We start from the raw sequence: 27,479 nt of genomic DNA, 5'->3' as shown, positions 1-27,479 counted from the left end.
ACTCACAAACTCTTCATGCCAGCACAGACACCTAGGCCTTCTATGGGGCAATGTCTCAGGTTCTAGAACCTGGAACGCTGCAGCCTGGGGTTCAAAGCTTCTGCTCAAAGAGCTGGAGGGGGCTGATCTGTGTGTGTCAGGCGTGGTGCTCCTGGGCACAAGGAACCCAGTGAGGAGGCCAAGCACTGGCTGAGAGAAGTTCCAGAGTGGACACAGCAGGTACATCCTGCTGGGGCTGGGTAGAGGTTTGCAGCAGGTTGAGCAGCAGCCTGAAAGCCTGGCAATAAAGTCCCAACAGGGGACATAGAGCCAGATGCAGCACCCAGATGAGCTCTGGGACAGAGGGGGAGGGCAGCTTCCCTGTCAAGGCGGTTCAAATAAATTACATGTCCTAGAGGGGTGTCTGGGTTGACTCAGTCGTTTGAGCACCCAACTTTTGATTTTGGCTCAGGTCATGATCTCAGGGTCCTCGGATGGAGCCCCATGCTGGGCTTCATGTTCAGTGCTGAGTCTGCTTGAGATTCTCTCTCTTCCTCTCCCTCTGGCCCTCCCTTTGCATATGCTCTCTCTCTCTCTAAAATAAATAAATAAAATCTTAAAAAAAAATTCCAAGTCCAAGAGACTGACCCACATAATTCCAGCTGCAGTGTCCAAGCATGTCTCCTGAAGATATGTAAGGCAGTGTTCCTCAAAGGATAGGTCCCAGATGCAAATATCAGAGGCACCATCAAGTGACATCCTTGGTAAAAATGTAGACTTAGATTTGGAGATGGGCTGGGGCTTGGAGTTGTGTTTTTTATATTTTTTTTAAGATTTAATTTGTTTATTCATGAGAGACACAGAGAGATAGAGAGAGAGGCAGAGACAGAGGCAGAGGGAGAAGCAGGCTCCATGCAGGAAGCCCAATGCAGGACTTGATCCCAGGATCCTGGGATCAGGCCCTGAGCCAAAGGCAAACGCTTTAACTGCTGAGCCACTCAGGAGTCCTGAGGCTTGTGCATTTAAATAAGGACTCCAAATGCTTCCGACTTCATAAAGACTCCCTCCCTTTGAGGATGCGTATCTTAGATGTCAGGATAGGTAGGTAGGGGCAAAAATATTTAGACTGAGAGCTTAGTTGTGTTCCTCAAATTATCCTATTCTGGCTATTTACCACATCAAACCTTGAGAGGAAAGCATATTTTGGGGTGGTAGGGAGTTGCATTATGCATCTCATTCCCCTTTCTCCTCTCAGGCTCGACTCGATCCCTGAATTTCCAATGAACACCCCTAGCATGGAGTCATATGGCTATCACCTGCTCCCCATCTCCCCTACCAGGAAATGGAAGTCTCATCATCAGGTACCTATTCTTTTTCTATGCTGCATAATAAATTACCACAAACTTAGCAACTTAAAGTAACACATATTTATTTCTTTTTAAAAATTATTTATTTATTTGGGAGAGAGAGTGTGTGTGAGCAAAGGGAAGGGCAGCGGGAGGGGGATAGAGAGAATCTCTAGCAGACTCCCTACTGATTGTGGAACCTCATGGGAGGTTCGATCTCATGACCCTGAGATCATGACCTGAGCTGAAATCAAGAGTTGGACGCTTAGCCAACTGAGCCACCCAGGCGCCCCCTAAGTAACACTCATTTATCATCTTACCTTCTTCATAGGTCAGGAGTCCAGGCATGGCTTAGCAGAGTCTTCTGTTCCCCAAGGCTGTAATCAAGGAATCAGCCTGGCATTGTCCTCATCTGGAGCTCAAAATTCTATTCCAGGCTTTCTGGTGGTAGAATTTACTTCCTTGTGGTAATAGAGCTGAGGCGCCCGGCTCCTTACTTGCTTTTGGTTGAAGGCCACCTGCTGCTCCTAGAGCCGCTCGTCGTCCCCTGCCTCATTGTTTTCTCCATAGGCAGTCCACACCATGGCTGTCTGTGTCTTAGAGGCCAGGAGACTCTCTCTGTGTGGTTCAGATTGAGTCTTACTAACATAACCTAATCAAGGCAGTGATGTCCCATCACTTTGGCCATATTGGCCAGTGTATTAGTTTACTAGGGTAGCCATAACAAAGTATCATAGACTGGGTGGTTTATACAACAAAAATTAATTTCCTCCCCATTCTGGATTTTGAAGTCAAAGATCAAGGTGTCAGCAGGGTTGATTTCTTCTGCAGCCTTTTCCTTGGCTTGTAGCTCACCAGTTTCTTAAGGCATTTCACAACCTCCTTTCTCTTTTTTGTGTCTGTGTCCACATTTTTCCATCTTTAAGGATATCAGTCATATTGGATCAGGGCCTAGCCACACGGTTTCACATGATATTGGATCAGGGCCCATCCACATGATTTTACATTTTTAAAGGCTCCATCTCCAAGTACAGTCACATTCTAAGGCCTTAAGAGTTAGGATTTCAACATAAGATTTTGGGGTGGGGGAAAGACAAAATTCAGGCCATAACAAAGTGGGATGTGGGATTCACTAAAAAAAGAAAAAAATATGATAAATGCTAAAGCAAGGGAAATACAAGATGTTGTGGGGGAAGTTCCTGGAACTGTGATTAGGTGTTGGCTCAGACAGTCAGGGAAGCTTCCCTGAAGGAGCTTAGACCTAGGCTTGGATAGGAAGCATCCAGAGGACACAGAGGGGAGGGGCAGAGTGTCCAGGCAGAAGGAATCACATGGTGTCTGTTAAGAGATGATTTTGGTTTCAAGGAAGAAGTGCTGATTAAGGCTGACTTGAAGCAGCAGGAGTTTATTTCTTGTCACATCACACAAGGAGTTGGAGTAGGCAGCTGCTGGCATTGGTTCTGCAACTTGAGGATCTCTGGGAGTCTCTGCCGTTCTCTTGGCATTTCCTCACAGTCACAAGATCACTGTTGCCACCCTAGCATCATTTCTGTGTTGAAGGCACAACAAATGAGAAAGTGTTGTTAGCAATGTCTATCCTTTCAGTCAGGAAAGCAAAAGCTTTCCTAGAAGCTCCCTGCAGACTACGGCTCATCTTCCATGAGTCAGACAAGGTCACAAACAACCACCTCTGGCTGCAAAGAAGGCTGGGTGAAGGTGTTTTCTACTCTGGCTTCTGTAGTGGAAGACGAAGATAGATGGAGGCTGCAAGGGGATGTGTCAGCCAAACAGGGTGGCCATAAGCATACAAAGCTCAGAAGTTGGGGAATGTGGCTTGTTCAGAGAATTCGGGTGGCCAGTAGAGTTGGAGGGTGCACCGCAGTGAGGAAATGGCAAGACCTGGAGCTGGAGCAGGATGGGAGTCATTAAGGACAGATTAATAAGTTTGGATTTTACTTTGGAGACATTGGAAGATGTCCCCAGTTATCTATTGCTATGTAATAAAGCACTCTAAATTTAGTTGCTTAAAACAATGACCATTTTGTTATGTGCACAGAGTCTGTGAGTCAGGAGTTCTGACAGGCACAATGGTTGCAAGTTCCTTCTACCCTAACTTTGGGGCATCACTTCTGCCGCATTCTATGGGTTACAAGCAAGTCACTCAGACCAGCCCAGTTCCAAGTGGAGGGGAGCTAGCCTCTGCCTCTTGATGAGGAAGAGGCAAGGTGACATTACTAATGACCATGCGGTATGGAACATATTGTTGTAGCCATCTTTGAAAGATACAGTCTGCCCTGGGGGATCACTGAAAGCTTTTAAGCAAGGGGAGTAATAGGATCAGACTATTGGTTTAGAAAGATCATTGTGGCTGTAGTGAGAGAATTGGTTGGAACAGGCTAAGACTAGAACCAGAGAGATTGGTAGGAGTTTGTCTGTAGTGAAGATGGTAGTGTGGAATCTAGACAGACTAGAAAGATATTTTATAGGTGCAATTACCAAGAGTTAGGACTGATTGTTTGACAGTGAGGGGACATCAAGGTTCAGGCTTAAATAATTGGTAACTGGTTCCATTAACTGACAGGCACACAGGAGCAGGATAGATTTGGGGGAAGACAATGGGCTCATTTTTGGATGTTTGCATTTGGGGTTTCTGAAAAGCATTCAAGATCAAAGCAGAATTTTCTAATTGGTGACATGGGCTTATTTTCAGGAAAAAGAGATACTGATTTAAAAATCATCAATGTGAAGTTGGTAATAGAGATTTTTTTGGGGGGGGGATGAGATTTACGAGAAAGAATACATGGAATGAGAAAAAATGGGGCTCAACAGAATTCTGGGGAGAATCAGAATTTTAGGTTCAGAGAAAGGAGCTTATAAACAAGGCTGAGGAATGGCCAAAGAGGTAGGAGGGTGTTAGGGATTTTGAGCTGAGGAGATTATTAATGGACTTTCTATATGAGTGCAAAATGCCATTGCAAGTGTCCTTGCAAGAAAGAGGCAGAAGGAGATTACATGCATGTAGAGAAGATGATGTGAAGATGGGGACAGAGAAGAGAGTGATGTGGCCACAAACCAAGAAGTGCCTGGAGCCACCAGAAGCTGGAAGAAGCCAGAAATAGATTCTTCCTTAGAGCCCAGAGGGAGCATGGCCCTGCTGATATCTTTATTTCAGATTTCTGGCTTCCAGACTGTGAGAGAATAAATTTCTGTTTTTTAAAGTCAGCTAGTTTGTGGTAATTTGTTACATCAGTCTCAGGAGACTCACAGGGAAAAGTCAGGAAAGCATAATATCATGGAAGCCAAGGGAGAAAGGCTTTCAAGAGGATGAGGGTCAACACTTAACAAATTGTTATTAAGTGCATTCTATGTAGTAAGTCCTTTCCAAGATACTGGAGATACTTTCCTATAGAGCTCACATTCGAATTTCCTAAACACAACACGCACTATTCACTACTGCAAAGATGTTAATTTAAAAAGCTTAAAAATAGTTGTAGTGGACATTTGTTTTTTGTTTTTGCCATCCAGTATCCTTTCACCTTTATTTTTATTATAGCACCTTCATTTCTTTTTAGAGAACTTCCTCCACCATTATGTGCATTCTGGGTAGTCTCCTGGGACTTGGATCTTAAGCAGAGGTACAAGAATGGGAAATTCGGCCAAAGTTTGTTCACTTCAAAAGTGGAGCTGTGACCAGGCTGTTGAATTGTTGCTACTCTCAAATCCCTAGGGCTTTCCTGGTGTCTGCATTTCTTTTGGTCCTGGTCATCCAGGTTCCTGATGATTCCTGCTCTATTTCTTTCTTAATGATTCCTTGCCTGCCTAAGTCAGTTAGGTTTCTCTTACTTGAACATAAAGACTTGTAATTGATATAGACATCTGTTGGCTTTAAGCCAGATTATGATTTATTGAAGAGTATAGTATAAAGGAGGAGAAGGAGTACAGACAAGTGACAAAGAAAAAGATGGTATAATGGCTGGAGGAGGATGTAGCTTAGGAAAGTTTCCTTTCTCTTTATTTTCAGATACTGAGGAGATTTATGTGTTGGTGGAGGTAGAAGTTGAAGATACAGCACAGAGAGGGGGTGACTGATGGAGATGTGTCTGTGAGGAAAGAAGAGATGGGATTTCAAACAATAGAAGATCTTCTCTAACCGAGGGAAGGAGGTGGATATGATTGAAACTAAGTCTGTGGGAGAGGTGCAGAAAATTTATGAGAATCCTTTCTAGTATCTCTTATCTTCTCTGAAAAGTGAGAGGCCAGGTCATCATCCAGGAGTGAAGAGGACACTGGGGGAGTTAGTGGTTTAAGGAAAGTGGAGGGGACTTAAATTAACCAGTGTGGAAGATAAGAAGGAGAATCGACTAAAGCAACTTGGCAGAAAAGGCTAGAAAGGCTGTGAGCCCTGTTTGGGTCAGACACCATGAATTTATCTAATACAATCTGTAAAGTTGTGTGGTTTTCTTCCTCAGCACTTAAGAGCATCAAGAAAGCCAATAGTTGGACTAATCCTGGGTTTGGGTTTTACCAGGTGGGTGTGATGGAAAGACAATGAGGTGAGCTTATTGAGAATGCCAAGAGAAGTTTGACAGGGTGAAACGTTGAATCTAAGCTAGGAAGGGTGTGTTGACAGGAGAGATAGAGAGGGGTGAGGGAGAAGTGTGAAGGGGCTAGAAGTCTGGACAAGGGGAAAAAACTGATGCAGAGGAAGTAACTGGGTGATCCAATTGGGAGAATGAGGGTGTGGTCATAACATGGATGCTGGAGCTAGGATTCCAGGGGATGGGTAGGTCCGGGTGACAGGAAGGTCCAGGTCATGGCTGAGGGAAGGAGTGGAAGGGCCACTGAGGAGAAAGTTGATACAGAGACGGGGTCAAGGCAATAGAAGACTTAGGTTTTTGTACCCATGGTGCCCAGTGGGCCTCTCCACTGATGGCTGTTCAACCACAGCAGACCCTCACTGGTGATCCTGAGCCTTGTGGATTTAGACTCCAGCCTCCACAGACATCCACTCATCCTGATGTGGGTCCAGCCATATCCAGGACATGTGGAAGCAGGGTTCAGGCTTCTAAAACTCCTGGAATTCACCACATGTGCTTTACAGGTTATTGAGCACTCCAAAGAGCTTTTGTGTGTGAAGATTATAGTGATCAGTATTCACTATACCAGAAATTAAAACTGAGAAATGTTCAAAATCTTTAGTAATTTATTAAAAATATTAATAAGCCCATTATACATTGAACCAAATAACATTTTTTTGCGTAAAATTAATATTTTCCAAACCAAAATAGCTTAAAAGAAGAATGCTTTTTTTTTCACATTTTTGTAAATCACTTTAAAATCTAGATTCTCATATCTGCCTCTGTATTTGATCTGTTGTGATATCACACATGAGGTAGCCTCTGGACAACTCCATGAATGTTGTTGAGAGCATGAAAGTGAAAAAGTCAAAGAATGTCATATAATTATGAAAATTGTTTTGACCTCCTATGAAAGTGTCTTGGGGACTTCCAGGGGACAGCATTTTGAGACCCTCTCTTTAGAGGATCCGGCTCTTCCTGGGGCTGGAGGGGTCATGCCCCCTCTTCCTCAAAATTAGGGTTCCCCCAAAGACCTGTTGTTGACTCTGGGTCAAGAGTAAGTCAAGTTTCCAAGACTCAAAGGCATCATTGCTTACTGAGAACAGGTTGAAGTAAACACTTTTTGTTCTTTTTTAGGAGACACCTGCAGAAATCATGGCAGTGAGTTTCTTAGAGTAATCCACTAAAGAGGGATGGCAGGTGTTATTGGTGAGGGTGGATGGAGGAATCGTTTGGAGGCAACCAACAGAGAGGGTGTGGAGTGGTAAATGAGCAGCAGCCCCTTACGAGGGCCCAGGACACATCCATGTCCCCACTAAACCTAGGCAGTTTGAATCCTGTTAAGCTGTACTCTGGTTTTCTCCTTGCCTAATCTTCTCCAAAAATTTCTCCTTCGTACTCATGATGTGGGCTGATACATGGATTTACTAGCCTCTCCCCTTTATCTCTTGCTCCAGACTAACCTCTCTTGCTATCTAGTTGAAATCTTGCTAGCTGTGTGGTCTTGAGCATCACTCTAAACCCCACTTTCCCAACTTGTAAAATGGGAGATTGTGGTGGTATCCATCCCAGAAGATTGTGCAGTCACGTAAGAAAATGCACACAAATTACCCAGAGCAGTCCAAGTCTGGTACATGACAGACATTCACTTCCCATTGGCCATTATCAATGGGCATCTCTGATAAGGCCTCTGTGAGGTGTAAGAGACCATTGACCCTCCTTCTTTGATATAGGGCTTTAACTCTATATCCTCTCTATGGTTCTTTAAAGGCCTCCAACTGCACTACTAATTCCCATTTTGTGTGTATCAGGGGGTGGAAGTTTGTAAGCAGGTCCTTACTGTGCCTGTGCCTTCTGTATTTATCTAATTATCTTTGCAAACACCGGCCACAATAATCCTGTCAGCATATCTCTTTCCTTTCTTACTGTTTTTCCTCATTTGTCTTAAGCTAAAACTGGCTCTAGGCCCACAGTAAATTCACTGTGGCTTACAAAGGAAGTTAAGAAATGCAAAGCCATTTCTATATGGATCATTTCTGCTGAGCCACTTTCACCCTCACTTGCCAGGCTGGGGTGGGGGTGCTTGTGGCCACAACAGCTGCAGCCCACCTCAGGGCTCAGTTCCTCCATGGCACAGTGAGCTGAACCATTCACTTGGTCCTAAGGTCTGTTTCACCTTTGCCCAACTGCTCAATTCTGAGGCTAATTTGGCAGAAAACAGGACTTGGATTTAGGTAGTGAGGACCAGGTCTTAAATACTCTTTTAAAGACTCTTAAATACTCTTTCCCCCCCTTTATTTTATGAGTTCATGTTTGTAAAGAAATAGACTATCTAAAAAATCCTGTTTCTTTAGTTTCTTATCCCATACTTGGATTTGACAACCAGATTATTTAGGGAATTGTATACCAATCCATGCATCCAATCTATTTCTTGAGAGCTTCCCATGTTATGGACTCAATTCTTGGTTCTGGAGATCCAGCAGTGAGCAAGGCGGACACAGTCCCTTCTCTGATAGAAGAGGATCAGGGGCAGAAAACGCATGAGGAAATAAAGCAGAAAGTAGTCCAGAGGCCCGGTGTACCAGGTAGAAATTTTGGGTCATTGCAATAGAAACTGACTTTGTTTTAACCAAAGGCAAAAGAAATATTCTACTGGGAACACATGGGAGTACGCATAGCATAGAAGGAAAGCCTGAAGAACCAAGGTTTGGGAGCTCCCAAACCAGAGTCACTTGGAGGATCTAGGAAACTAGAAGTGTCTTTTCAGGATCCCTACTCAACTTTGTCAGCTCCTGCTGGTGTCTCCTTCTGGGTCAAAATACCAGAGACAAGGTGGATGGCTGGTCCAGCTTGAATCATATGCCCACATCTTGGCCAGGCAAGGACGGGCCATCTGGATTGACAGTCCCCTCAAGGTTCTGTCCAATGAAGAGAGCGGTAATTCCCCAAAGGAAAGCACTGAGGTGCTGTTGCAGAAGTAGGAGAGATGGATACTGAGCAGACAAGAAGAATAGATGCTTCTGGTTGTAAAGCAGTTTACCTAGGCAAGGCCTGGGATGTTAGCTTATGCAGGTGTTCCAAAAATGGATGTACTTTTGTTTTACATTAATTAGATCCACCTAGGTTTCAAGGGTTTGCAAACCCCACAATCTCTATAGTGGTGAAAATGGGACTGAGGATATTGGATTTTGAGAAGGATACTGACAGTCAAAAATTTATTAGGGGCAATCAGGATGGCAAAGGATCTGGAAAGCCAGATCTATGAAAAATCTATGCTGTAATAGCCTGGAGCTCCTAAAAAAGATGTTAGTTGTCTTACCCTGTGATGTGCTCTAAATGAGTTAAATAGCAAGTTTCATTCTCTCTTTAATGATAATTTATTATAAAATCTTAGTCTATTTGGAATGCAAACTGGTGCAGCCACTATGGAAAACAGTACAGAGGGTCCTCAAAAGGTTAGAAATATAAGTAGTCTATGACCTAGCAATTGCACTACTATCTATTTACCCAAAGGATACAAAAATATTGATCCAAAGGGACATATGCACTCTGAAGTTTATGGTGATACTATCAACAATAGCCAAACTATGGAAAGAGCCCAACTGTCCATCGACTGATGAATGGATAAAGAAGTTGTGGAATACATACATAATAAGCATTTAGGGAGGGCACTTGTTGGGATGAGCACTGAGGGTTGTGTGTAAGTGATGAATTGCTAAATCCTATACCTGAAACTAATATTACACTATACATTGACTAACTAGAATTTAAATAAAACTTGAAACACAAAAAAGCAACAAAACCAAAAATCTTAGTCTATCAAAGGAAAACTTTAAAATAAGTGTAATCTCTATTCTTGCACTTTTGCTTATCCCTCTATTAAATGAATTTGAGTCAGATCACCTTTGGGGTCTTCTTAACTTTTAAAATTCTACATTCTACAAATGTCATCATCTTTATTGATCCATTATAAGACAGCTCCATTGTAAATAATAATATTATTAATATAATTCCTTTACTTTCCAATATTTTTCTTACAATATTTTTGTTTATTCCAGGAGTGTTAAATTAACTTTCATCATCTTTCTTTAAGTAGAGAAGAGTAGATGAAATTTCTTCCATTTTAAGGATTAGGAAACAAGAAACAGCAGTTCATAGATAAGGGTATGGTACATTTCATTTTGTCTACTTATGCTGAAGTGTCTTGTCCCTTTTATAATAATCAAACATCAAACACTCTTAGACAACCATGTTGTGAGGATTATTGTCAAACAGGAAATTTTATGTTTATCTAAAGTATGTCTATGGTGTAAGGTCTATTTGGTTACTTAGTTGTGCCAAAGTTTTAAAAATATTTAAGATAAAGTGTGAGCATAGGAACTCAATAATGAAATCTAAGATCTGTTCAAGAGTGGGAAGCAATTACTATTTGCAATTTAATTAGGAAAACACAATTAAAGGAATAAAGAGTGTCTATTCTCCTGCTAAATATTAAAGTTCGCCTCAAAGGAAACCCCCATGTGAAATGTAGTTGTGGCTAATTAGCTGGAGTACCTGGGTCTGGGACAAGTGCACTGCTCAGGGCTAGACAATGAACTCCTCAGGGACCAGAGACCAGTGATCATTTAAAAAGCAAACACTTAGAATCACAAAACTGAGACTGTGCCTGTCTATTTCACAACATGTAATGCCCTCCCCTGTATTTTCTCTTGACATCCGATTTGTAGTTGCTTAGAAACATCACACACTTGGGCTTATTAATAAAGGATTGTTGATATCTTGACCCTGAACTGAATCCAAGGCAAAGATGACCACTCTCCGCAAACAAGCTAAGTAAGCTCCCAAGGTGCTGTGGGCCATAAGTTGAGTCCTTGGGGGCAGAAGGTCTAGCCTCCTGACCCTGGGATAGGATGACAAGCTCAGGTTGAGGATCACATGTTCAGAACAGCTTGATGTTGGGAAAGAGCCCGAGGATAAAAGTCAAGTGTCTTGGGTTCTAGTCTTCTAGATTTGGCTCTGCCACTTTGAACTGTGTGACTGTAAGATTCTTTACTTCTCTGGGCCATGTTTATTTCATCTGTAAATAGAGTGAAGCAGTCACTCTCCAAGGGTGTTGTAGAGATGTCACAGATTTGGCATTGGGAGAATATAAAGGTACAACGTAAAGTTGGCATTCTTCATTCAGAGCAAATCTGCATCCAGGGAAAGGGATTTTCTTTCCCATTCCATCTGCCGATCTGACAAGTACGTTCTATAGGATCTGCCTGGGTTGCTGTTTGGTCTTTACTTGGTCTTTTTGGTGGGCACTGCTACCATCAGAGAGTGGGTTGTCAAATCATTTATTCTCATTTTAGTATTGAGTGTTTACATGTGCTAGGCAATGTGCTGGGAGCTGGAGATACAGTCATGGACCAAAACCCCCACAAAAATCCTGCCTCTGTGGACATTCTAGTCAGACAATATATAATACATCAGGTGTTGGTAATAGTGGTCTGAAGAAAAATAAATATGGTTAAAAGATTGGACCCACGTGGGGAGGGTCATCAGTCGATGGACAGTTGGGCTCTTTCCATAGTTGCTCTTCTAGTTGGGGAAGGCTTCCTTGATAAAGTGACATCTGATCTGAGTTCTAAATGAAGGGTAGAGGGTATCCCCAGTCTGGGGCAAAAGCAGTCCAGAGGGGTGGAAGTGAAAGACAAAGGTCCTGAGGGGAGAGTAAGCTTGGGTGTTTAAGAAACATTAGGAGTCCAATGTGGCTGGAATGAGGAGGCAAAGAGATTGGGCAGTGGAGGTGGTTTCTGTTCTGATGGTGGAAGGATCATGGGGGAGTTGTTGCCCCTTTACTGGAGAGCACACAGGTAATGGCACAGTCTGGATTTAGGGGTCCCTATGTTAGCACTGGCTGGACTCAGAGAGTAGGACTCCAGAATAGCCCTGGACAGGTATGTGACTAGCACAGTCCCACAGGGCCGCACACTCCAAAGGGGTCCGCACTTGGCTTTAAGGCTCCGTTGTAGTCATTTTGAAATGCTACTTTTATCTTTGCATTTGTGGTCTTCGAGTAAAGTTCTGTAGGCCAGTGGTACCTGTACCAGGGGCTTGGAGCCTCTGTTCATGCACAGTTCTGCCCCTTGCTGCCTCTTGCCACCCTAGGTTGGGTGCTGGGTAATCCAGCTATCCTCCCCGAGGCTGGAGCTTGGTTGTGGGAGGGCCAGCAGGGGCCAGGCTGCACCCTCTGCCTGTCACAGGTTGGGGCAAGGATGGTCTGCACCCACCCCACAGTATTCCTTGGCCTGAGGGAGCTGATCCTAAATAACAAAACATAAGGTGACAGAAAGACTGCAGAAGAATGAAAAAGCTTTCTTCTTGGTCTTTGAACAAAGAATCCCTATTTCTATTTTGCAACGGCCCCTGTTACGCTTCTTGGTCAGGACTAGTGTCATCCCTCTGGGCTAGGACCTTGTTCTAAAACTCAGTAAACATCTTGGTGCAGTCCTGTGGGTTCTATTGCCCTCTGCTGGGCAAACTGGGCATTAGCTCTCCCTCAATATGTGTGAAGAAAATGCTTCCAAATAAATTCAAAACCCTTTTGAGAAAATAGTTTATTTTTATTTTTATTTTTATTTTTTTTAGAGAAAATAGTTTAAATAATCATTGATGTTCTCCCTCTGGGCTTTTGAAGGCTGTTGCAGGTTTGAACAGCCAATTCCCAAGTGAATTGCTTTGTAGGTAGGTAAGTCTTGTTTTAAAATGAGCTGTCGTGGCAGCCTGGGTGGCTCAGCAGTTTAGTGCCGTCTTCGGCCCAGGGCAGGATCCTGGAGACCCAGGATTGAGTCCCACCTTGGGCTCCCTGCATGGAGCCTGCTTCTCCCTCTGTGTCTCTGCCTCTCTCCTCTCTCTCTCTCTCTCTCTCTGTGTGTGTGTGTGTCATGAATAAATAGATAAAATCTTAAAAAAAAAATAAAACAAGCTATCATAAAACCTTAGTATCCAGGTGTAAGATGTGAAATGCAGCAGAGACCACATTTTGAACAGTGGGTGATTCTGTTTTATTGGGGCATCATGTAATATTAATATGTATGAAATATTCCTTACAATAAAAAATTATTGTAATGGACCTATATGTTAATAGTAACTTTGTTCAGAATTTAAAGAACCCTAATTACTCTCATTTCCAAGTTCTGCATTCTGCATATCTGGAAATTTCTCATTTCATTGGACATAGGGAGACTATTTCCTTAGTGTTTGTAATACATCAATAATTTAATATTTAGCCATTAGGTTAGTGCTCCTAAGATAGACTCTCTTTTTGGCAAAGATGGTACCAAAACCATAAGAAAGAACACAGTTAAAATTGGTGGACCTCTGTTGTCTTTAGCTATTTTACTGTGTGTGTGTGTGTGTGTGTGTGTGTGAGAGAGAGAGAGAGAGAGAGAGAGAAAGAGAGATGTATGTGGAGCATAAGTGAAAGGTGATCATCCTCTGTGTCCTATTGTGTAAGGCCAGGTGTCATTAACACAATTAAAGGCCCCGTCTACATGGTACCATGTGTGGATTATGGCACAAACGTCATCTGACTCATCTCATTCAAATTTCACAGCAACTTTGCAAGAGAGGTATTATACTTCCCACAGAAAACCGAGCCTCACTAAGTTAAATAACTTACCCACGATCGTTAACCTAGTAACTGACAATTTGGACTCAGTGTCAGAGCTGTCTGACTCCAAAGCCCCATATCCTTCACTGTGCAATGTGACTGCCTCAGAAATGACTCTAATCCTGACTATATTTGCAGAGAATTACTAGTAGGGACATAGCAGATTGTGCAGTGGGAGGACAGGTTACAAGTTACAAATGGCAAAATTCCAGCCCCAAGGAATGAAGTGACCTGGCCCAAGGCTGGATATTAAGGAGGAGAGCTGGACTTAGACCCCAGATCCCCTTAGCTCTAGTTCAGCACACTTTCTGATATGTTGCATTGCCAGAATAGCTTAGTTTAGAAACTGGAGATAATGTATTTTATTTTCACTTTCCTATCTCTTAGGTGGCGGCATTTGGGTCCTCTAGTAACTACCTAGAGATATAGGTAGATATAGTGAGATATATAAAAGAATGACCTATACAAGATTTTGAATGAATGAAATACTGGTCAGGTCTAACTGAGAAAAGAAAGAGAAAAGAAGTTGACAAGATAGGCAACCCATTGTCATGTTAGTGTCACTCAATGCAACCTTCCAGTCAGTTGATCAATCAATCAACATTTACTGAGCATCTATGAGCCAAATACCAAAGGAGGTGCTAGAAAAACTAGAAGTAACTGCCAATGGGGGATTCACATTCAAATGGGATGAACAAACATGTAAAGAAAGTACATAGCAGTGCAAGTCCTCCAGGCATGCTGCCATGGGATTAGAGAGAGAAGAGCACCAAATCCCACGTGGGAGAATCAGAATCACTAAGGGACAGGCATCCACTCACACCAGGGTACCTTCAATATAGCAATGCTATTCACACAACATTTTTCTGGTTTTTTGAACAATGAAATGAGCATCCTTCAATTCCAACTTGGGCAAACAAGAGGATCTAAAATAATCCAGGAACTGGAAGGAGCAAGAACTTTTTGGAAGACATTAAATTATTTTGGTTAATAAGATACAGAAATGTGGATTATTAGGAAAATTGTGTTGAATTTAAATTGTCTAGCGGGATTGAACAGCAAACGAAAGCTCAATTTCAGCTTGGTTAAACACAGAGTAATTGGAGTCGTTAAATTGGTATGCTAATTTAATTAAAAATTTAAAGCAAAAACAAACATGTTAGCTAAAAGTGTGACTATTATGTAATCTTAATAAGTTTTCGGTTTAAACATTTTTTCCAATTAGAAATAGGATTAATTTTAGGGCTCTCAGATACATTACACTGAACTCAGGAAAAAAAGCAAGAAGATCTAGGAATGATTAATATATCTCACTCATTCCAGATTGATTACAGAATTACCTATCTTTTAAGTCTTAGGAAAACAGAAAATGAAATTGATTATTAAATCTCAGAATTGGGAAAGATTGTTTAGGTTCAAAAGTAGTATACGTTGACAGAGGAAAAAAATGTACACATTTAATAAAAAATGAGAGTTTCCTTATGTAAAGTAAACACTATCAAAATACCAGACAAACATGGGGGGGGGGAAATAGTCACAGCAATACACTAATAATTATATAAAATTAATTATAATTGTATATAAAGATTATATAAGTTAGTAATTACAAGAAATTGATCAGAAATTCTCTAACACCCTGATAAATAGATGTGTCAGTCAGCAGATACTACAATAACACTGCAAAACAAATCTCCTTAAAACTCAGTGGCTAACGATAGCATTTATTCTCTCGTAAGTCTGCTAGCCAACTCTGGTTTGATGGGTTTAGGTTGGACTGGGCTAGGTGACCCAGTTTCAGGGTGCAAGTTCATGGGGCTTGGCTCCAGGATGCAAATTGGGTACAGGTCTATTCCAAGTGTCTGTCATCACTCTAAGACCAATATGATTTCTCAGGCTGGTTCTGATGGTGATGACAAAAGTGCAAAATATAAGCGAATCTGAGCAAGCACAGTTAAAAGCCTTTTGAAATTGAGTCCCTTCTTAAAAAAATGTCTTTATTAACACCAAACCCCTTTTTAGTTTTATGTTTCTCTGTCTTTACTTTTTATTTTTTGAAAGTTTACTTAATTATTTTAGTAATCTCTACACCCAGCATAGGGCTCATGATCCTGAGATCAAGAATTGCATACTCTTTCAACTGAGCCGTAAAGCCTTTTGCTTTATGTCATTGTCCGCTAAGACTCTGTTGGGCAAAGCAAGTCAATGTGGCCAAGTGTAATACCATTGGGGAGGGAATGGTATTCTATCCACAGTGAGAGGGAAAGTAAAATTAATCTAAGTGATTACAATGGGCAAAGGAAATAAACTGGTGAATCAAAAAATAGGAAACCCACAATTAAGATCTGGAAAGATGATCAACTTCTTCAGGAACATAAAAAATGGAAATTAAAATTGCAATGGAATAGCACTCATTACTTATTAACAAGAAAAATATTAAAGAAATCCAATTGCTCAATAGTAAAAATTCTTCCCAACAAGAATAACATGAGATCCAGATCGTTTTGCAGATGAGTTCAACTAAATTTCCCAGAAACCAGATCATTCTATCTGACGTAAATTCTTCCAGAGGATGGGAAGAGTGGAAATATTCTTAATGCATGTTATGGCATCAAAACAAGAAAAGAACACTAGAAGGGAAGTTACAGTTCATTGTCATTTTTAAACATGGATGTAAGAATCCTAAACAAAGTGTTCTAAACAGAATCTAACAGTGTATAAGAAAGATAGCACACCATAATAAATACCTCCAAGTAGCATGGCTTAAATAAGAAAGGTTTTAAAGTGTGGCTCATCTAGGCTGGTGGGACAGCTCTGCTTCTGTAGGTCACCTAGAGATCTAGGGTCCTCCCAGTTTGTTGCCAGGTGTCATTCCAGAGAGCCCTGTGGATCAATGTTGGGCCACTCCCACATCAATGTTATAGTCAATACAATGTGAGGAAAAGTTGAGTCCAGGGTAAGCAGCGTTTCCTTAAGTAGGAGCTACCTGGAAGCTGCACCATTACTCCTGGGGTGAATAGAATCATTGGACAGCTCGATGCCCAGGAAGAGGAGGATGCAATATTTGGGAGGCAATTGGCAACCTGTCACGTGAGGAATAACTCTAACAAAAGGTGTTTGAGATCCATATTCAGAATATCATAAGATTTTTGGAGGATATTAAAGAACACCCAAGAAAATGAAATGATGTTCATGTTTTTAGGAGTACTCAATATCATGAAGTTGCTTATTCCCTCCAAATTCTCAAGAGACTCATATGCATTAAAAATTCAAATAGCATTAAGAGGATTGCAGCCATTTTCATTTTATTGCTGTTTTAGCTGTTCCTAATATAATTGCCTGGGGGAATTTATCTTGGGTCTAGCGACAGAAGTTATTATTTTTGTGCCATTTATGTCATTTAAACAGTCCCATTTGAGGACAAACAGACTTTCGGGGAAAACACAAGAAGAGAAGGTGCAACACTGGGGCAAAACCCAGGCAATCCAGGGGTGCCAGGGTCTTTTAGGGTATTAACTGTGGGAGTGTGTGGTTTAGTCAAATTATAGAAGATAGTGAGAAGTCTTTAAACTCTTGGATGTTACAGCCAAGTGCCAGTCATAGCAAGTTTCAAGAACAGCAGTCCACTAGGTAATCTGTCCTGAAGGGAGGTGGTGTTGATAGTGCTTAAAAACTGTGCATAGTGTTCAATGAACCATGCTGAGAGAGAGAAAGATGGGTAATAAGGGCTAATTCCAGGAGATTCTGTCAGAAGACAGAGAAGTCTGCTTCTAGTCTCTAGCTCTGCTTTCCCTGCTCCGGATGAAAGCCTTTCCATTCTTCCCAGAGCCAGGTTGGAATTGCAAAGCACGTGGCAGAGGGATGAGGAGCAACTGGGAGGTCCAATCTTGTGTAAGGACTAGGAGTAGTGTGAGGACCTCCTGGCCCGGGAAGGAGGCAGGGAGGATCCCACTGATCCTTGATGCAGTGGGTGCTTTTGTTATGAAACCATCCCTTTGCTTCTATTATTATTTTGATCATTGGTTACATTTAAAAAATTGTAGTGAAATATACATAATGTAAAATTTACCATCTTAACCATTTTTAAGTGTACAGTTTTATGGCATTAAGTACATTCATATTGTTATGCAACCATCACTACCATCCACCCCCAGAATTCTTTTCATCTTGCAAAACTGAAACTCTGTCCCCATTAAAAAACAACGTCTCATTTCCCCTTCCTCCAGCCCCTGGCCACCACCATTCTAATGAATTTGATTCTTCTAGGTCCCTCCTATAAGTGGAACCATACAGTATTTGTCTTTTGTGACTGACTGATTTCACTTATAATGCTTTCCAGACTTTTCCACGTTATAGCTTGTGTCAGAATTTCCTCCCTTTTAAAGTCCTGAATAATATTCTATTATATATATGTAGTACATTTGGTTGATCTATTCATCTATCAATTCATACTTACTGTTTTTTCTATCTTTTTGCTATTTGAATATTGTTGCTATGAACAGGGATGTACAAATATCTCTGAGTCCTTGCTTTCAATTCTTTGGGTCTATACCTGGAAATAGAATTGCTAAATCATATGGTAATTCTGGTTTTTGTTTGTTTGTTTGTTTTTAGGAACTGCTATACTGTTTTCTATAGCAACTACCCCATTTTACATTCCCACCAACAGTGCACAGGCTTCCAATTTTTCCACATCCTTGCCTCTGGTTACATTTTATGTGACAAAGTATACCACTGCAACATATCTGCTTCATTTTAAAGACCATCATAGCTGGTTTATTATTTTTTCTTTCCTTCTCTCAAGCATTTATCCTATGTCACGTTTTTCGTATCAAAAACCCAGGACTCAGCAGAGTTATGGTTTTGGGGGATGGGTGCAGAGATCAGCCAGCCAGGCCACCAAGAATAAGCCTTAATATTTATACTCATCATGAATTATATTGTTATGGCATTTTGCAAAGTATAAAATGCTTTTTATATTCATAATCTGTTTGATTCCTGTCCTACAAGGGGGATTATGCATTTGTTATTATTCCCCTTTATAGATAGAAAAACAGGGCTCCCAGAAGCTAAGTAAATAAGTGGGAAATATCAGAAAGGGAGACAGAACATGGAAGACTGGAAGACTCCTAATTCTGGGAAACGAACTAGGGGTGGTGGAAGGGGAGGTGGGTGGGGGGTGGGGGTGACTGGGTGGCCAGCACTGAGGTGGACACTTGACAGGATGAGCACTGGGTGTTATTCTGTATGTTGGCAAATTGAACACCAATAAAAAATAAATTTATTATTAAAAAAAACCTGCTTAGGTTGTATAGCCAATGTCGAACTGGAAACAATACCTTCTGATTTTTGAGACTTTCAGTGCTTTTCCTATTACACTATGAGAATCCTCTGGTTTCCTCCACAGACACATGTACAGGGACCAATGTCATTGTTCTCCTTCCAGATATGTGGGAGGACTGGCCCAAACACTTAAAACTGCTGTGAAATATAGAATTAACATCTGTTTGTGGACCTCTGTCGATCCTCTCACCATTTGCTTCAGCTCACCATTTGCTTCAGCTGCTGTTGCAGCCACCAATTTCACAAGGCTTAGACCAGCTTTACTTCAATTTAACCAGAAACCAACTCACCTTTATTCTTCCCTGAGCATCTCTTGTTTTCCTCCCTGAAGGAACTTCTTGCATTATGGCCTGAGGTACCTGTAAGGACATTGCATCTCTCACACATGCACACTCTGGAAGAGCAGGTGAGTTAAAACTCATAGGATCACCTTTGGCCAAAAAGGAAATGGAAGCCAGCAAATAAAGAGAATCTCTGTTTCTTTTTCCAGGAGGACATATCTGAGATGCATTCCATAAAAGGTTGTTCTGGCAAGATCTAGTACCACTGACCCTTAGCAGTGGCCAACCCAGTAATGCATTCATTATTAGTTTTCTCTCCTTTCTTGTTCTATAATTCTTTTCCATATAATTGCTTCTGAGGATCACTTGCCCAATAAACTCTCAGGACACAGGCTCCCCACCGCCCCCCACCCCCCGCCACTGGCTCTGGTTTCAGGGGATTCCATGCAATTCTGGAAGTGAGCAGATCCTCAGGATGGGATTGGGCTGGGTCACTTTTTTTCATCAGACAGTGATAAGGACACCATTGCTAGTCTAAATTGAGAATGACAATCTTGACATGCAGTCAGTAGTCTGACTTGCAGTAGAAACAAGCATGGGAAATGTGGTATATTTAGTGCTTACCAGTTTGGAGCAAAAATAATTATGAATATTGTGGCAGAAAAACAGGAGAGATTGAGGGGCACCTGGTGGCTCAGTGGTTGAGCTTCTGCCTTCGACTCAGGTAGTGATCCCAGGGCCCTGGGATCGAGTCCCGCATCAGGCTTCTCATGGGGAGCCTGCTTCTTCCTCTGCCTATGTCTCTGCCTCTCTCTTTCTGTCTCTCATGAATAAATAAGTAAAATCTTAAAAAAAAAAAATCCCACAAAAAACAAAGGAGATTTAAAGCACAGCTTCACCTGATTTCTTATGTCAGACCCTACTGAGAAACAGGTGGGGTCTGGGATTTGAGATAGAGATATTTGCATGGGCAAGAGGGAATCTTTTGAACCTCCAGACTTTCTGGAACTATCTGGACTGCTAGAAGGAGCCCCCTCCTTCTTGCTAGAAGTTTCTGCTTGCTTGATTGCCAGTAAAAATTTCACCTAAGGCAAATGGCTCACAGAATTCTGCTATACTCCTTAAGATCCACTGACACCATCTCTGCAGTGCCCCCAAGCTGGTTTCCAAAGTCAACCCTCAGTTTAACCTGAGCAGAAAAATAGCACACAAACACATGTTGTTTTTCACAGTGGTATATGTGCTAAATGATTGGTTTATGTGTGATCAATAGCCAGAGTGTATTGGTCCAGGAACCATGTGGTAGAACCAGATCCTCTTACCAACACTCCTAGTGACCCACTCATAATTTGTGCTTCCTGTGAAACCTTGAACTTTGCAGGATTAGAGGCCCTGATTCACTGTAATAGTTCTATTGACCTTGAAGCTACAACTATTATATGGTCACTTTGAGATGCCCTTGGCAATAGGCCAGCAGGGGAAGGAGTTACTGTTCTGGCAGGAGGTCCTAATAATCATGGTTATCACCAGGAGCTGGCACTGTTGCTGTGAGTGCAAAAGGGATTATGTCTGGGATGTGGGAGAATCACTGGGCATCTTTTGGTGCATCCATGCCCAGCAATAGCAACAAGTGGGCAAGTCTAGCAGTCATGGCTTCACACAGGCAAAAGCAACAAAGGGGCAGGCCCCTTAGGGAGGAGGAAGGTCAGGGTTACCTCATTGTGTAACCAACCTAGCCCAGTCAAAGTCCCAGCAAAGGTAAAGAAAATCTGGAATGGTAATTAGAGGCAGAAGATGCTAATTATCAGTGACCTTCTAGGAAACGCGTGCAACCAAAGAGACCGTACTTTGTTCCACTAATCGACTTGTCTGAAGTCTTCCTAGAGATTGCTGCTGGCCACCACTGTGAAGGGAAAGGGAATGCTGTGATCGACTGGACTTCATGGAAAGCATAAGAGATGTGAGTGGTGCCATGAGACATAGCTCAGATGCATTTTATAAGAACCCAGAAAGATTGAGCATAAGTCCTCTGGAGTAGTGACTAACTCTATAATGGGTCTAAAATTCAATATTGGTATATATTGTGAAATCACCACAATAAGTCTAGTTAACATCCATCACCACACACAGAGTTACAAAACTCATTTTTCTTGTGATAAGAACTTTTCAGATCTAGTCTCTTAGCAGCTTTCAGATATGCAATACAGCATGATTGACTGTAGTCACCATGCTGTACATGATATGCCCAGGACTTATTTATTTTATGACTGGAAGTTTGTACCTCTTGATTCCCTTTCCCCAATTCCCCTACCCTTGGCAACCATAATCTGTTCTATGAGCAATTTTGTTGTTGTTGATGTTGTTCAACAATGGGCTTTAATGTTGGTTTTCTTCCTTCCTTGGTCTCTTTGTTGCTATCCCTTGGGATCACCTCCCGAATAAACTACCTGTGCATAAGACTCTCATGTCTTGCATTTAGGAGAACCTGGGCCATTATAACATAACTTAGTGCATAGTTAATCTCAAAAAAAAAAATAATAAGAGAAATAGACCAGGGACTAAAGGAAAAAGACCACCAGAGCCAGAATGGTAAGCAAGTACTCAATGATAAGCAAATGAGTAGGCTGCCCACAAACTAGGGTTTACACTCTTTTGGAAGTGGTAGGTTAGGTTTGTGGTAAGTAGGTAGGTTAGGTTAGTGGTAGGCAGTAGGTAGGTTTGTTTAGACAGGAAGAGATATTGTAACTAAGACCTCTGCATAAGGCCTCTAAGGTCTACCTCGTTGTTAAAAGGCCCACCCATCCATAAAAGAAATCCAGAAGGAAACCAAATACAATTTCTAAATGAAAAAAATATCAAATGTAGGAGGAAATCACTAACAGTCAGAGTAAGCAGAAAAAGCAAATAATATTATTAGATCCCTGAGGAGCTTCAGGTATTAGAATATAGTCAAATATATAAAACATTGAAGTATCCTTAACAGGTTTACCAAAAATAGGCAGATAATTGAAAATATGAGATAAGATTATAAAATAAACATACATTTGAAAAGGATCAGACTAGAATTTGAAGAAATGAAAATAGAAACATCAAGAAATGAAAAAGAATCAAAAAGAACATTAAGAAAAGTTTAGGGATCCCTGGGTGGCGCAGCGGTTTGGCGCCTGCCTTTGGCCCAGGGCGCGATCCTGGAGACCCGGGATCGAATCCCACGTCGGGCTCCCGGTGCATGGAGCCTGCTTCTCCCTCTGCCTGTGTCTCTGCCTCTCTCTCTCTCTCTCTGTGACTATCATAAATAAATAAAATTAAAAAAAAATCTTAAAGTTTAAAGAATGAAACTGATGAACAGATGCTACTGATGAGAGATGGGTCAGCTGGAGTAGAGGTGTGAAGGAATGTAAAGGATCAGGACAGAGAGGAGAGAGCAGAGAGGAAAAGAAATGGTTAGTCAGAAAAACAGACTAAGAGACACCAGAAAAAGAAAGCATAACATGCATTCAATTGGAATTCCATAAGGACAGAATAGGGAAAATCAATATTAGAATAAAGTATTGCAGAATATTCCAAAATTAGTAAAGGACAAGAATTCTTACATGCGGGAGATACAATAAATCACAAGCAAGAGGAATAAAACAAAAGCCACACCTAGACATAAAGAAGCAAACTGCAAAACAACAAAGATGATGGGAAGATGTTAATGGGATGAGCACTGGGTGTTATTCTATATGTTGGCAAATTGAACACCAATAAAAAATAAATTTATATATATATATATAAAAAAGTAGATGGAGAGGAGATAGGTCATGTTCAAAGGAGTAACAACTGGAGTGGTAGCTGGCTTCACCGTAGCAGCAATGGAAGCCTAGAGAGAAAGTAACTGATAACCTAGAATCATAGGTGTGAATACCAACTGTGCAAGGATGGGAATGAGATAAAGAGTCTTTAGGAGGGGTGCCTGGGTGGCTCAATCTGTTAACCATCTGCTTTCAGCTCAGGTCATGATCCCAGGGTCCTGGGATAGAGCCCCGCATAGGGCTCCCTGCTCAGCGGGAGCCTGCTTCTCCCTCTCCCTTTGTTGCTCCCCCTGCTTGTACTTGTTCTCTCTCTGTCAAATAAATAAATAAATAAATAAATAAATAAATAAATAAATAAAATCTAAAAAAAAAAAAAAAGATGTCTTTAGGAAACCAGACTGCGAAGTGTTTATTGCCAATAAGCATTCACAGAGGAATTTGTGGTGATGTTCTCCAGAAAGACGGAAATTGATCCCAGAAGGAAGATCTCAGATTCAAGAAGGACTGGTAAGCAAACATTGACTATAAAATAATAATAACACTGTCTAATTTGCATTGTAAAAACTCCACTGAAATATTGCAGGGTATCATATGGGTAGGGAATAGAGTTTAAGTACTCAAAAGTCCTTTATTGTTCAGGAGAAGCATGGAGACATAAAAAATTAGAATTTCTAGTTACCTGTACATATTAAGGTTTAAGGATAACTACTGGAAGAGAAAAAAATAGAGTGTACTACTTCTGTAGCAGGAATAATAATAAACAAGGAAAAATTTCCCTCCATCAATCTAAGGGAGACAGAAAAAAGAAGATGCAAAAAAAAAAAAAAAAAAAAAAAAAAAAAGGCCAAGACAGATAGAAAGCACAAATTTTTGGCAGAAATATGTTCGACTCTATAAATAATGATAAAATTACATAATAATTGAGGATGCCTGGGTGGCTCAGCGGTTGAGTGTCTGCCTTTGGCTCAGGGCATGATCCTGGGGGCCTGGGATTGAGTCCCACATTGGGGTCCCCATGGGGAGTCTGCCTCTCCCTCTGCCTATGTTTCTGCCTCTCTCTCTGTGTCTCTCTGAATGAAAAAGTAAAATCTTTAAAAAAATAATTACATAATAATTAAGTACTTAAATGAGGTGTATTTACAAATGAAAAGATAAATGTTGTCAGAATGACTAGAAATAATCAGAAATTGCAAATTTATAGGGAACATATCCAAGACAACACAGAAAGGTTAACAGACAGAAAAAAGATACATGATTGTTATTAACCCAGAGGAAGTTTCTATAGCAATATTTATATCAGAAGAAAATATATTTTAAGGTAAAAAGTATTAGTGAGAAAGATAGCCACTATTTACTTAAAATATATGATTTAGTAGGGCTATCTAATGTTTTGAAACTTGTTTGCACCTAATAACATAGCTTCAGAATATATAAAGCAGTAACTGATGGGATTGTAAAGGGAAATGGACAAATTCAGTATCATAGCAGGGAATTTTAATGCTCCCCTTCAATAATTGAGAGCTCTTTGGAGACACAATATTGGAAAAGATGCAAAACATTTGGACTCAAAATTTAAAAGCTTGACCTAGTGAACACACATAGAACCCTGAACCTACAGAAGATCGGCATTCTTCTGAAGAACATTGTGTATTTATGGAAAGGTTACAAACCAGATCTACATCAGTTTCAGAGTTGGTATCAAACAGACCGTGTTTTCTGGCCACAATGTAAGTAAATTAGAAATGAACAACAAAAAGGTATCTAGGAAAGCTTCATCTATCTGGAAAGTAAAAAGACACACTTCAATAACTCATGGGTCAAGAAAGTGATCCAAACGGAAATTAAGAACTTATGCGATTTAATGGTCTCAAAAGTACTGCATGTAAGAATGTGTGGGGAATTTATTCGAAGAAAGAAAGACTGAAAATATCAATGAGCTAAGCGTTGAACTTGAGAAGTTAGGGAAAGGGCAAGAGAATAAACCCAAGGAACACAGAGGAGAGGAAATAATAATCAGAGCAGAAATTAATATAATTTTAAAATAAAATACAATAGAATCAACAAAGTGAAAGACAAAAGGGAGACAGATCTTAGGCAGGCTGAACTATAGAAAAAAAGGCACATCTACCCAATATTGGAAACAAAACAGATAAGACTACAGAAGTAGCAAGTGTTTAAAATTAATAAGAAAATACATTAACTGACCTATGCTAGTTGTGGAGGACACAGAGATGGGTGGCCCTGGCTCCCCTTCAATGAAGGGTCTGGTGCCCCAGCTGCTGGGGATGCTGTGAGCGGCTGCCTCCAGCTGGCTCCTTCAGTGCCAGCAGAGAGCCCTCTGACCCAAGAGCACACCTTCTTCTGTGAGTGTTATGGGTGCAGACATGGAGATCTGGCCACTTAGCCTACTCTGGGACAACAGTGACCATGTCATATACACATTGGTTGCTCTTAAATAATTAACACCAGGTTACTTGGGTGGGAGGTAGGAAACCCTGGTTTGCAGTGTTTGCCGATTTCTGTGGTGTGAATATCACCCTCGATGATTGCAAACTTCCAAAGGCATACATGTGGAGTTGGAGAGAGATCTCCGGTAGCCCACTATCATATATATATATCATATAGCATTGCCACCCTGCAGATATGCTAGCTGCAAATACATACATACATACATGCATACAGGTGGCAAAGTAATGAGCATTTATTAACTTTATTTTTAATATCATGTATATAGAATTGTAAGTTTATACAAATTTTTTAGACTTTTTTTTTTTAAAGATTTTATTTATTTGCTTTAGAGATAGAGAGAGAGTGAGTAAGCAGGGTGGGAGGGAGCAGAGGGAGAAGGATAAGCAGACTTCCCCCTGAGTACAGAGGCTGGTGTGGGACTCAATCTCATAACCCTGAGATCATGACCTGAGCTGAAATCAAGAGGTGGACACTTAACTGATTCAGCCACTCAGGTGCCCCTGTAAGTTTATATAATTTAATCTTTTTTCTTTTTGAGAGAGACAGGGAGAAGGAGAGAGAGAGAGAGAGTGTGAGTGGGGTAGGGAGGGGGAGGGGGAGATTTTTAAGCAGGCTCCACGCTCAGGCTCCATGCCCCAGTGTGGGGCCTGATCTCAGGACCCTGAAATCATGACCCTATAATTAAATCTTTCATAATAGCCGTGTTTAAAAACTGGTTCACAGAATTCCTAGAAATGGAACAATTCATGCTTGCAAGCTGGTACGAGCAGGCTCCAGTGCATCTCTGTAGGTGCTCCAGAGCTCTGCCAGGGTTTGGCTGAGGTATTGGGCTTGAGTTACAATCTGATTATTCTCTCAGTCCAATCCTGGTTCCTTTCCTTTTTCACAGGTACTGACCCCTTGTAATGCCCTGCTATATGGTGAACTGGTTACTGTGCTCTGAATGTTTACAGCCCCCCACATTCAAGTGTTGAAAGCTACCACCCCAATATCGTATTTGGAGGTGGGCCCTTGGGAGATGATTAGGTCACGAGGGTGGAGCTCTGGAGCACATACAGAGGTGTGCTGGAGCCTGCTTGTGCCACCTCACAAGTGCAAATTGTTCCATTTTTAGGAATTGTGTGAGACCTTAGGAAAGAGACTCCAGAGCGCTCCCTTACCTTTCCCATCCTGCGAGGTGACAGCAAAAGGACAGCTATCTAGGAAACAGGTCCTTACCAGACATCGAATCTGTACCCTGATCTTGAGCTTTCTAGCCTCCAGAATTGTGCGAAATAAATGTGTGTTGTATATAAGCTGCTCGGCATACGGTATTTTTGTTATAGCAGCCTGAATAGACGAAGACACTAGTCTCCTGCCAAGCATCCCTGTGACTTCATCCTTCAAACATCACTCTACCCTTTCGTCCTCTGTCTTTTTCCACTGGCATTTCAGCAATTTGGACTTGTACAAGGCAGATGCCTTTGGCCTATCTACATGCTCCCCAGTCTGGTCAGGTAATGGGAAAACACTCCTGAAACCCACTACAGCAGACACTTATGATGCCCTGCACTGCATCTCCCTGCCCCATAGCTCTGATGGACTGGGACTCAGTGTCCCACCTCAAAGATGTTGCAGTGAGTCACTCTGTGTTTCTGCCTCAAAGCCTCTGCTAAGGTCCTGGGTGCCTGATAGTGTGTGCGAGTTAAAGCCCCTAAAACAGTTCAGTTCACAGAGAACAGGAGCCAGATGGTAAATGCTCAGCCCCATGCCCTTGCAGTAGACAATTCTGGGAGACCTTTGTGAGCTTTTCAGGGATCTCACTGGTGTTGAGGGCTATTGCGTAGAGCAGTAACCTTGATGACACACCTCTACATCGACTCTTCATACTTCCCTATCTCAGTATTTCAATATCAACACTGCTGCTTCCCGACTCACCTACTGGAATAATCTCCCTGCATCCAAGTCCTTCTATCAGGTTCTTCTTTGGGGGAGGGATGGAGGAAACCTATACAAAGATACATGCTGATAATTTTTTTCCTCAAAAGAACTCTCTA

The 27,479-nt window shown here is 41.4% G+C and overlaps 2 long non-coding RNA genes across 5 annotated transcripts in view; one reads left to right on the top strand and one right to left on the bottom strand.

Annotated features, from left to right (window-relative positions):
- LOC144295773 (uncharacterized) overlaps nucleotides 1–27,479 on the bottom strand; it is a 44,569-nt gene that overhangs the window by 13,501 nt on the left and 3,589 nt on the right. Inside the window, exon 2 of the long non-coding RNA XR_013362876.1 lies at nucleotides 1,646–2,874. This is a non-coding gene — a long non-coding RNA (uncharacterized LOC144295773). The remainder of the gene's footprint in view (nucleotides 1–1,645; nucleotides 2,875–27,479) is intronic.
- LOC144295771 (uncharacterized) lies at nucleotides 81–26,722 on the top strand. 4 transcript variants are annotated; one of them, XR_013362872.1, is made up of 6 exons: nucleotides 81–219; nucleotides 1,235–1,340; nucleotides 18,964–19,305; nucleotides 19,390–19,470; nucleotides 21,000–21,140; nucleotides 26,558–26,722. It is a non-coding gene; the product is annotated as an uncharacterized LOC144295771 (long non-coding RNA). The 4 variants fall into 4 exon arrangements; XR_013362873.1 differs by lacking the exon at nucleotides 19,390–19,470; XR_013362874.1 differs by lacking the exons at nucleotides 19,390–19,470; nucleotides 21,000–21,140; nucleotides 26,558–26,722 and having other exon boundaries at nucleotides 19,003–19,383.

The sequence above is a fragment of the Canis aureus genome, chromosome 24, assembly GCF_053574225.1.
Source record: "Canis aureus isolate CA01 chromosome 24, VMU_Caureus_v.1.0, whole genome shotgun sequence".
NCBI classification, from domain to species: Eukaryota; Metazoa; Chordata; class Mammalia; order Carnivora; family Canidae; genus Canis; species Canis aureus.
Note: the sequence above shows the minus strand (reverse complement) of the source record. Positions and strands in the feature narration are given on the sequence as shown.